At 40.4% G+C, this 8785-nt stretch overlaps 1 non-coding gene across 1 annotated transcript; it reads right to left on the bottom strand.

The window, feature by feature from the left end:
- Nucleotides 1-2275: 2275 nt before the first annotated feature.
- LOC141624082 (small nucleolar RNA R71) lies at nt 2276-2382 on the bottom strand. Its single transcript, XR_012533893.1, has one exon. It is a non-coding gene; the product is annotated as a small nucleolar RNA R71 (small nucleolar RNA).
- Between the last annotated feature and the right edge of the window lie 6403 nt (nt 2383-8785).

The following is an 8785-nucleotide window of genomic DNA, read 5'->3' as shown; positions in this document are numbered from 1 at the left end:
CAATGACCAAGCATCAAGGAGAGACAAGATTAGAAGGCCTTTGTACATATTATAGTAGAAGAGCAATGTTGAGAAAGGATCCTTGAGTCCCCAAGGAAATCCCCAAGGAATTTTTGAAGAAAAGGGAAGAAAAGAAGAAGTTTTGTTGCTGACTGACAATCCGAGCGGATTGTCACCAATCCGTCCGTCCCAGCAAAGAAGACAATCCGAGCGGCTTTTCCACAATCCGCTCGGATTCCACCTCCACAATCCGCCCGGATTCCCCTGAATCCGCTCGGATTCCAAGGCCAGAATCCGCCCGTCCCGACCCTATTCCGCCCGGATTCTAGCACATCACGGATTGTCTTCTCCAAGCTACGAAGAAAGAAGCCCTTCTCTCAGAAAATACCGGCTCCTCCTTGCTCAACTTAAAAAGTGTAATTACTAGTTTAGCCCTTAGTTAACCCTAATGCATCCTCCCTAATTTCCACTATAAATACCCCATTAGTCTAATTAGAGGAGCATGTTCTTCTTATCAATAATTAGTGTAGTTAATATCAATCAAATCTCTCTTTAATATTGTAATCAAGTATTAATCAAGTTTTAATCCAAGTTTTAGTTCTTTAATCTCTCTCTTGTTCATCCTTTATTTTGGGTAATTGAAGATTATTTGGGTTATTGTTGGGAGATTGACAACCTCTCAATCAAGCATTCAAGTACTTCTTTTATCTTTGCTTTATTATTGGAATCATTAGTAGGTATAATCTCTTAATCCCTTTTTAATTATTGTTAATTACTTTCATTTGTTCATCATGTTTCATATTGTTGGTATGATTGACAACCTTGCTAGCATGATCAACATGATAATGAGTGAGTAGTCTCTTAGCTAGGGTTAATGGGTGATTAGGGGAAACTAACATGGGGAATGATTCATGCTTAAATTAATATGCTTTCATGTTTTATTTGCTTGCTTGTTTTGATCTCAACTCATGCACATGTTATATTTGATGAAATGCTAAGCCTATGAATCCTTGCATTTACTATCATCTCCTATCTTTTCAATGAGACTTGTAAGATATAACCCAACTCGAGTCTCATTAGACCATGCATGTTGTTGAGTAGGGAAGATTAAGTCGAGTTGTAGGTGTTGTACAATCTAATCGATTCGGCTCCGGACCCAAACTTTCCTAGGATTGTAAGATATAACCCAACTCAATCCATCACAACAATAATTGCTTGCTTATAATTTGAGAACATGTTTGTATGATCATATCCCATGATTCCCCTATGATCCCATGACACCCTAGTGCCTTTAATCAATTATTTACACCCCTTTAATTCATCTTGCTTATTTATTTTCATTGCTATTTTAGTTTAGTAACCTTCTACATCAACCCAATTTGTGACACCCCTTAGACACCACTAGTTACAATAGAAATCTCATTTCAACTCCCGTCCCTTGGGATCCGACCTTTACTTGCCTCTTTACTAATTGTAGAGTTGTTTGTGGAGCTATAAATTGTGTTTTGATTCGACCGTGACCAACGACCACATCTTAATTTGTGAACACTTAGCGGGACCGCATCAAAAATGGCGCCATTGCCGGGGACGGTGTTTGTTTGATTTAGATTTCTTTTTATTGTCATTAGTTGTGTCTTTCTTCGCCTTGAGGAAGTAAAACTCCTCAAGGTTTGTTCTAATTGTTTTCGAGTTGTTTGATATTTTGCATGTCTAGAAGGTTACAAGGTGATTTGTTACCTTTTGACCGTGAAATCGAAAGAACCTTGACGAACAATAGGAGAGTTGTTAGGAGGAATTTAAGAGGTATTAGTGAAGTTGTCCAACCCACTAGTGAGTTTGTCAATCCTTTCGCAATAGAAGGAGAAGAAAACCCATTACACAATACCCCACAAAATCCACCTACAATGCCAAAATTCTCGTCACACTCCGTACCCACCGAGGAGAATCTACCAAATGGTACTCCTACACCGCAACATCTAACCGGAAATTTCATTGCCAAGTCCGCCTTCATCTAATTAGTTGAGAGGAGCCAATTCGGGGGGATGCCTAGTGAGGACCCTCATTCTCAAATGGAAACCTTTTGCGACTATTGTGATGCTATCTCTCAAACGGGCGTGACTCAAGACCAAATTAGATGGGTCTTATTTCATTTTCCTTAATCGGCACCGCGAAGCAATGGTTGAAGGGCCTTGATAAGGCCACCCTTGGAATAGATTCTTGGAAGAAGTTGGCTCTAGCTTTCTACAAAAAATTCTACCCACCGGAAAAGAAAGTCATGCTAAGAGCTCAAATTACGGGTTTTAAGCAAAGGGATGAAGAGTCTTTGTATGAAGCTTGGGAGCGGTTCAAGGGAATTTGTCGCTCATGTCCTCACCATGGACTTAGCGAATGGTTTTTGGTGCAACAATTTTGGAATGGTTTATATGAAGATTCTAGGAATATTCTCAATATGGGATCAAATGGAATGTTCACCGAAGTTGATGACAATCAAACATGGAACAAGATTGAGGAAATAGCGGTCCATAACTCACAATATAGTAGACCTCGCAAGGCTACTAGAGGAGGAAAGCATGAAGTGGACTCCATTACTCAATTGGGTGCTCAACTTAGTGCTCACATTGACACAATCAACTTGAAGTTTGAACAAGCTATGGCTAGACTTGAGGAAAACTCAAAATCATTGAAGCATCATGTTAATGCCATGACGGCATCCTCATCAATCCCAAGTGGGATATGTGAGAATTGTGGAACTTTGGGACATGACCAAGGTGAATGTAGGGGAACAAATGAACAAGTGAATGCTTTCCAAGCATACAAGAGTGGTACCCCTTATTCCAACTTTTACAATGAAAACACCAAATTCCATCCAAATCTCTCATACAAAAGCCAAAACGTTCAAAACCCTCAAACAACATACACTCCACCACCCATGAGAAACCAAAATCAAAGACCCTTTTACAATCAAAACCAAGGTTACCAAAATCAAAATCCATACAATCACCAAAATGACCAAGGCTTTGATGTCCAAAAAGCGGTCCTCCAAATGCAAAAGAATCAACAAGAATTTTTCACTCAAATGCAAAAAGATAGCCAAGCAAAGGAAACCACCATCAACAACATTCTAGCTCACACCAAGATGTTGGAAACACAATTGACTCAACTAGCATCTTCAAGCTCACAAAGACAAAAGGGGCAATTACCACCTCAAAGTAATCCCCTAGACATGAAACGGTTAGTGCCATTCACTTGAGAAGTGGTACAAGGTATGAAGCACCCAAGAAGCAAGTTGAGGATGAAGTTGTGGAAGCTAGTGAAAAGGAAGAAATTGTGCAAAACTCCAAAGATGGAGAGTCATCAAAAGAAGAAAGTTCAAAGAAAAATGAAGACAAGGCCAAGGAGAAGTAGCCCATTGTGATTAGACTTCCTTTTCCAAGTCGTCAAGCCAAGCCCAAATTTGATGATCAACTTGGAAAATTCATGGAAATTGTGAAGAATTTGGAAGTCTCAATTCCTTTCACGGAATTAATCAATCACGTGCCGGCCTATGCGAAATACATGAAAGATATCCTCACAAAGAAGAAGTCGATCCGGAAGCTTGAGACTATCGCCTTCACTAAGGTGAGTAGTGCAATACTTCAAGGGAGTTCACCTCCAAAGTTAAAGGATCCGGGAAGCTTCTCAATACCGTGTACCATTGGCGACACAACGATCAACAAAGCCTTATGTGATCTAGGGGCTAGTGTGAGTGTCATGCCATACTCGGTGAGTAAAAGGTTGGGGATGGGAGAGCTTAAATGCACCAATATCACACTCCAAATGGCCGATAGACCGACGAAGACACCGTTAGGGATATGGGAAGATGTCCCCGTGCGAATTGGGAAGTTTTTCATCCCGGTGGACTTTGTCATTGTTGATATGGAGGAAGATTCCAACATTCCAATCATCCTAGGAAGACCTTTCCTACACACCGCCGGTGCGGTGATTGATGTGAAACATGGTGAGCTCACTCTAGAAGTGGGAGATGAAAGCAAAACTTTTAATCTTAACAAGACTATGAGAGCTCCTCGTTTGCATGAACCATGTTTCATGATTGATCATTATAGTCGAAAGGATGAAAGGAAGAAATCGGAACTCCAATGGAAGAAGAAAATTGAAGATGCTCCATTCAAAGAGCAAGTGAATTGTGACAAGGAGAGCTTGCAAAGCTCATCAAAATCAACCAAGGAAGAAGAGGATGGCCTCATTGGCCAAGAGAAGAAATTGGGAGAATTGTCTCCATCTAAGCAAGAGATTTTCAATGATGAACTCAATGAAGTTTGTGGTCTTTGGGACGACGAATTTGAAGGGATTTTTAATCCCTACATTGGTAATGCCATCGATCAAGACCAACAACAAGGGCCACGGTCTATTGAGAACCTCTACCATGATAATGAACAAGCTTTTGATTACTTCTTCAAGGTGTTGAGCAACATCAACAACACCTTGGACATGCCCCCTTGACATCTCATCAAGAATGAGAGTTTGGTGGAGTCCTCCCTAAACCACCACTTGTAAATATTTCTAACTCCCTTACTTACATTTCAAATCTTGTATTGTATTTTTTGTCATCTTTGGATTTTTATTTACTTTGATCAAAATAATTGACATGTTTGAGAGAAGTGAGGGAGGGACTAACGATTTCAATTGATGTGTAGTGCTTTTAGCTTAGTGTGGGGATGGCAATTGCCTAGGCTATCCATGCCTTAGTAGTGCCCCCACAATGATGAACACAAGACTTGAAGAAAGAATGGAAGAATGGTATGGGAAATGCAGTGTGCACGGATGGAACTGAATCCGTGTACACAGGGGAAGAATCCGAGCGGATTCCTGAGAATCCGCCCGTCTGGAAGAATCCGAGCGTATTGCAGAAAAGACGCCCGTCCTGAACTGAGCTGAATTTTGAAAATTTCTTGACTGTGACTGAATCCGGGCGTCCTGTGAAGAATCCGCCCATCTTGAAGAATCCGCCCGTCTTGTAAGAAAGACGTCCGTCTTTGCAGCTGAGGAAAACAAGCAAAATTTTCTGGACTGAAATCCGTCCGTCTTTAAGCAAATCCGCCCGTCCCGTGTTCAGCAAATCCGAGCGGATTGTCACAAATCCGCCCGTCTTTAGGCGAGTTTTGCAAAGTCCAGAAAGAGCAGAATCCGCACGGATTGGGCAGAATCCGCACGGATTGCCCCTGCAGATTCGAAAATTTCGGTCTCTTTAAAACCCCTCCCACCTTCATTCATTCATTCATAAACACTACCCACAACATCAAAACCCTCATCCTCTCCATCACAAAAACAAAAACCCTCAACAACATTCACCAAAATCAAATCAAACCATCATTCCAACAACAAATCAATCACTCCTTCCTCAACAAAAATCAAAACCAAGCACAAAAATCTTCAACCTTTGAGTCGATTTTTGTTTTCATAAAGGCAAAGCCTTTCACCTTCAAATCGATTTGGGCATACTACAAATTGAAGATTTTTCATTCTTTTCTTGGTTAGTTCATCAATGGCAAGGACTAAGGGAGCAACAAAGGCAACAAAGGCACCAAAGGCTAAGGCACTCTCACAAAGGCAAAATGCTCTTCAAACAAAGAAAGCATTAGCTATGGTGGTAGCAACACCAAACTTGGAAGTGCAACAACAACAACAACCTTCTATGGGAGCAACAACACCTTCTACTCCGGTAATTGATCAACTTTTGCATTATCCGGAGGTAACTTTTATTTCCGATACCCATAGAAATACCTTTGTCAAGTTTCCTATGAAGTCATTACAATCCACCAAATTCATATGTGAAGATACCTTAGAAAAATTGGGTGTTCTTGAGCAAACAAAAGCCTTTTTCAAAGCCATGGGGTTGAAGAAATTGTTTGAAACAAGGGAATTGACATACCCCTCCTTTACCTTGGAATTTTTAAGTTCTTTGAAAGTCACCAAAGTTGAGAATAGGGAGAATCTCGAGTTTCGTCTAGCTAATGTTAGTAGACGCATTACCTTTAGGGAATTGGGTGAAATTTTGGGTCTTAGTGATGAACCGAGTTATTTTAAAAGTTATGGAAAGTATGACCCCGAACCTCTTTGGGAGGCAATCTCCCGGAAGAAATTTGAGGATTTTCATGCGAGTCGTGCTCTTTTGGTCCACCATCCGGGCATAAGAGTATGGCATAAGGTCGTGGGTAACACCATAATTGCTAGGAAAGATACCAACCATTTCACAAGACTTGATTTTATTCTCCTTGAATCGGCTTTGAATATCGGAAGAGTGCACACCAAGCCTTACAATTCTTTGAGGCTCTTGGTAGATAGATGGCTCAACATTGATTGTGGGAAGAAGGGCACGACCGTTATTGTCAATGGCGGCCTAGTCACACTCCTAGCTAAGCACTTTGATCCTAACTTCAATAAGGATAACAAGTACAAAGCAAAGGAGGGTGGCCATCTTGTTGATATGCATACTATGATTCACAAGTTCAAGTGGGTTGCCCATAACCCCCTTGACACTAAGTATGGATGGCTCACTAGTGAAGCTAGATCGTTCACCTTGCCTTCGAAGATTTGCCGTCTAAGCGTCCACCGGACCAATTATCTACTTCCCCTTTCCAAAGAGGCCGAGTATATCATTCAACAACAAAAGGGTGATCTTGAAATTCCCTCCTCTTCCATTGTCATACCACCTTACCCCTTTAAGTATGAAGAGTTCAAACCGGAAGGAGTTGAAGTTGGGAAAGACTATGTGACTCTTCTCATGCAAACAATGCACAAGCAAGCCTATGAAGATCGGAAAAATGCCTACTTGGCTCAATATCCACCCCTCCTACATTTAGCTAGGCAAGGACTACTTGATCCATCTTGTCCTTTGCCTAGTTGGGCAGATAGAGAAGTCTTATTTCCGGGTGCATCTAGGGTCGTTTTGGGTGACAATGAGGTTGTTGGAAATGATGAAGAAGTTGATGATAATATTGAGGAAGAAGCAAGTGAAGGAGAAAAGGATGGTGAAGATGATGAGGAAGATGAGGAAGAAAGTGAAGAAGCAAATGACAAGGAAAGTGGCAATGTGACCACTTCTCATGAGGGAAGTGATGGTGATAGCATGATGGAAGATTAGAAAGCCTTGGAGACTCCTACACTCTCATGGTTTGTCTATTTCTCTCTTTGTATTTTATTTCATTTTGATCATTGTTGGAGTAGTCCTAGCCCCATTAGAGGACTCACACCTCGGTACCATTGAGGTGTTCTCATTCTATTGTTCCCATTCTCAAAATCCAAAATGACAAATTAGTTTCATGCATAGCATAGTGTGTGCATGAACTACACCCATCCTTGGACATTAGCAATAGTGTCTCACTCGGTTTGGGGAAGTTAATGCATACACAACGGGAGGTAATCTAAATTATCCTCTCCGTCATAACAAAAACCATGCATCATGTAGTGTAGCTTAGTGTAGATTGCATTTAGTATAGAAATCATGCATCATCTTTGCATAATTTCCATCATTTTGGCCATTGAGGACAATGCCCATATTAGTGTGGGGATGACAATTCTAACATTTAACTCTTATTCAAAAATCCAAAAAAAAAAAATTGAAAAATTTCAAAAATCATTAAAATTTGAAAATTGAAAACCCAAAAACATGTTTATTTCTTGGTGTAGTCTTGTATATATTGTCTTGTATATATATCGTGTTTGTTCTATCCTTGTTCACATTGATTGACTACGCCACATCCGAGACATGAGGATATTGAAGACCGCATGGTATGATCATTCCAATCTCCTTTTTCCTCTTTATGTTAATGACTATGTGGCTTTATTTTGATTGATGCGGTATAACAATGTGAACTTAGGACTTGCATTTAGTTTATATGTCATATTAGTTGATAGAACCACTTGCATTAGGATGTTTATATTAGTTGCATCATGGCATGTAGTTGCATGTTAGAAATGTTTTGAAAAATGCCTATTTAGGAACTTTGACAAGAGCAACTAAGCCATTATAAATACTTGTTCAACTTAAGACTTTGCCTACTAGAATGGTTGTAAAACACCCTACATAGTGTCATACTAGTGTCTTTTGACCCATGACCCAAGGCCTAGTCAAGGGTTTGCATGTGAGTCACCTATCCAACCCCGTGATGCGATGTGGACTTGGTTAACTTGTCTAGGTGACCTTGTTTGACCTTGTGGTAAGGCAACCCAAAAATATTTTCTATCAATACGCTTGAAGTGCTCATTTCAAAGAAATTTTGTCATGTGGAAGTAATGTAATGTCAAGGAAACCTCAAATGTTATGAATTGTTGAAAGTTGAGAAAGTTAAGTTATTTTGATGGAGGCGTACCACTTTGATGTGATTTGGTGCGGGATCCATTGAATTGGGCCCCATACGGTTGTGAAAAAGCCGCCCGCAGACAGAGTGACTATCACCCTGAAAAGCTATTGTCAAAGGTTAACCGGTTGCCTAATAAATTGGCAAAAGCAAAGGACACTAGCCCTAAAAGAAAACCCCATCTTAAATTTTTGAAATGTGAAAGTGAAATGAGGACAATTTTGAATACTAGTCATATCCACCCGTTGTGAATAAAGATTTGAGCATTTCATTCCCAAAAAGCCTTTTGTCAAGCCACTTGGTCGAACTTGGGACGATCCATGACCTTTACTTTTGTAGAGAATTCAAGACTTGTCATGTCATATGCTACTAGCATCATAGGGATCATCATTCCACCACCATCCGATCGCTCTTGACGAAAGCATTTG

Source organism: Silene latifolia, chromosome X (genome assembly GCF_048544455.1).
Source record: "Silene latifolia isolate original U9 population chromosome X, ASM4854445v1, whole genome shotgun sequence".
In the NCBI taxonomy this organism is placed as follows: domain Eukaryota; kingdom Viridiplantae; phylum Streptophyta; class Magnoliopsida; order Caryophyllales; family Caryophyllaceae; genus Silene; species Silene latifolia.
This window is presented reverse-complemented; position numbering and strand designations above follow the sequence as displayed.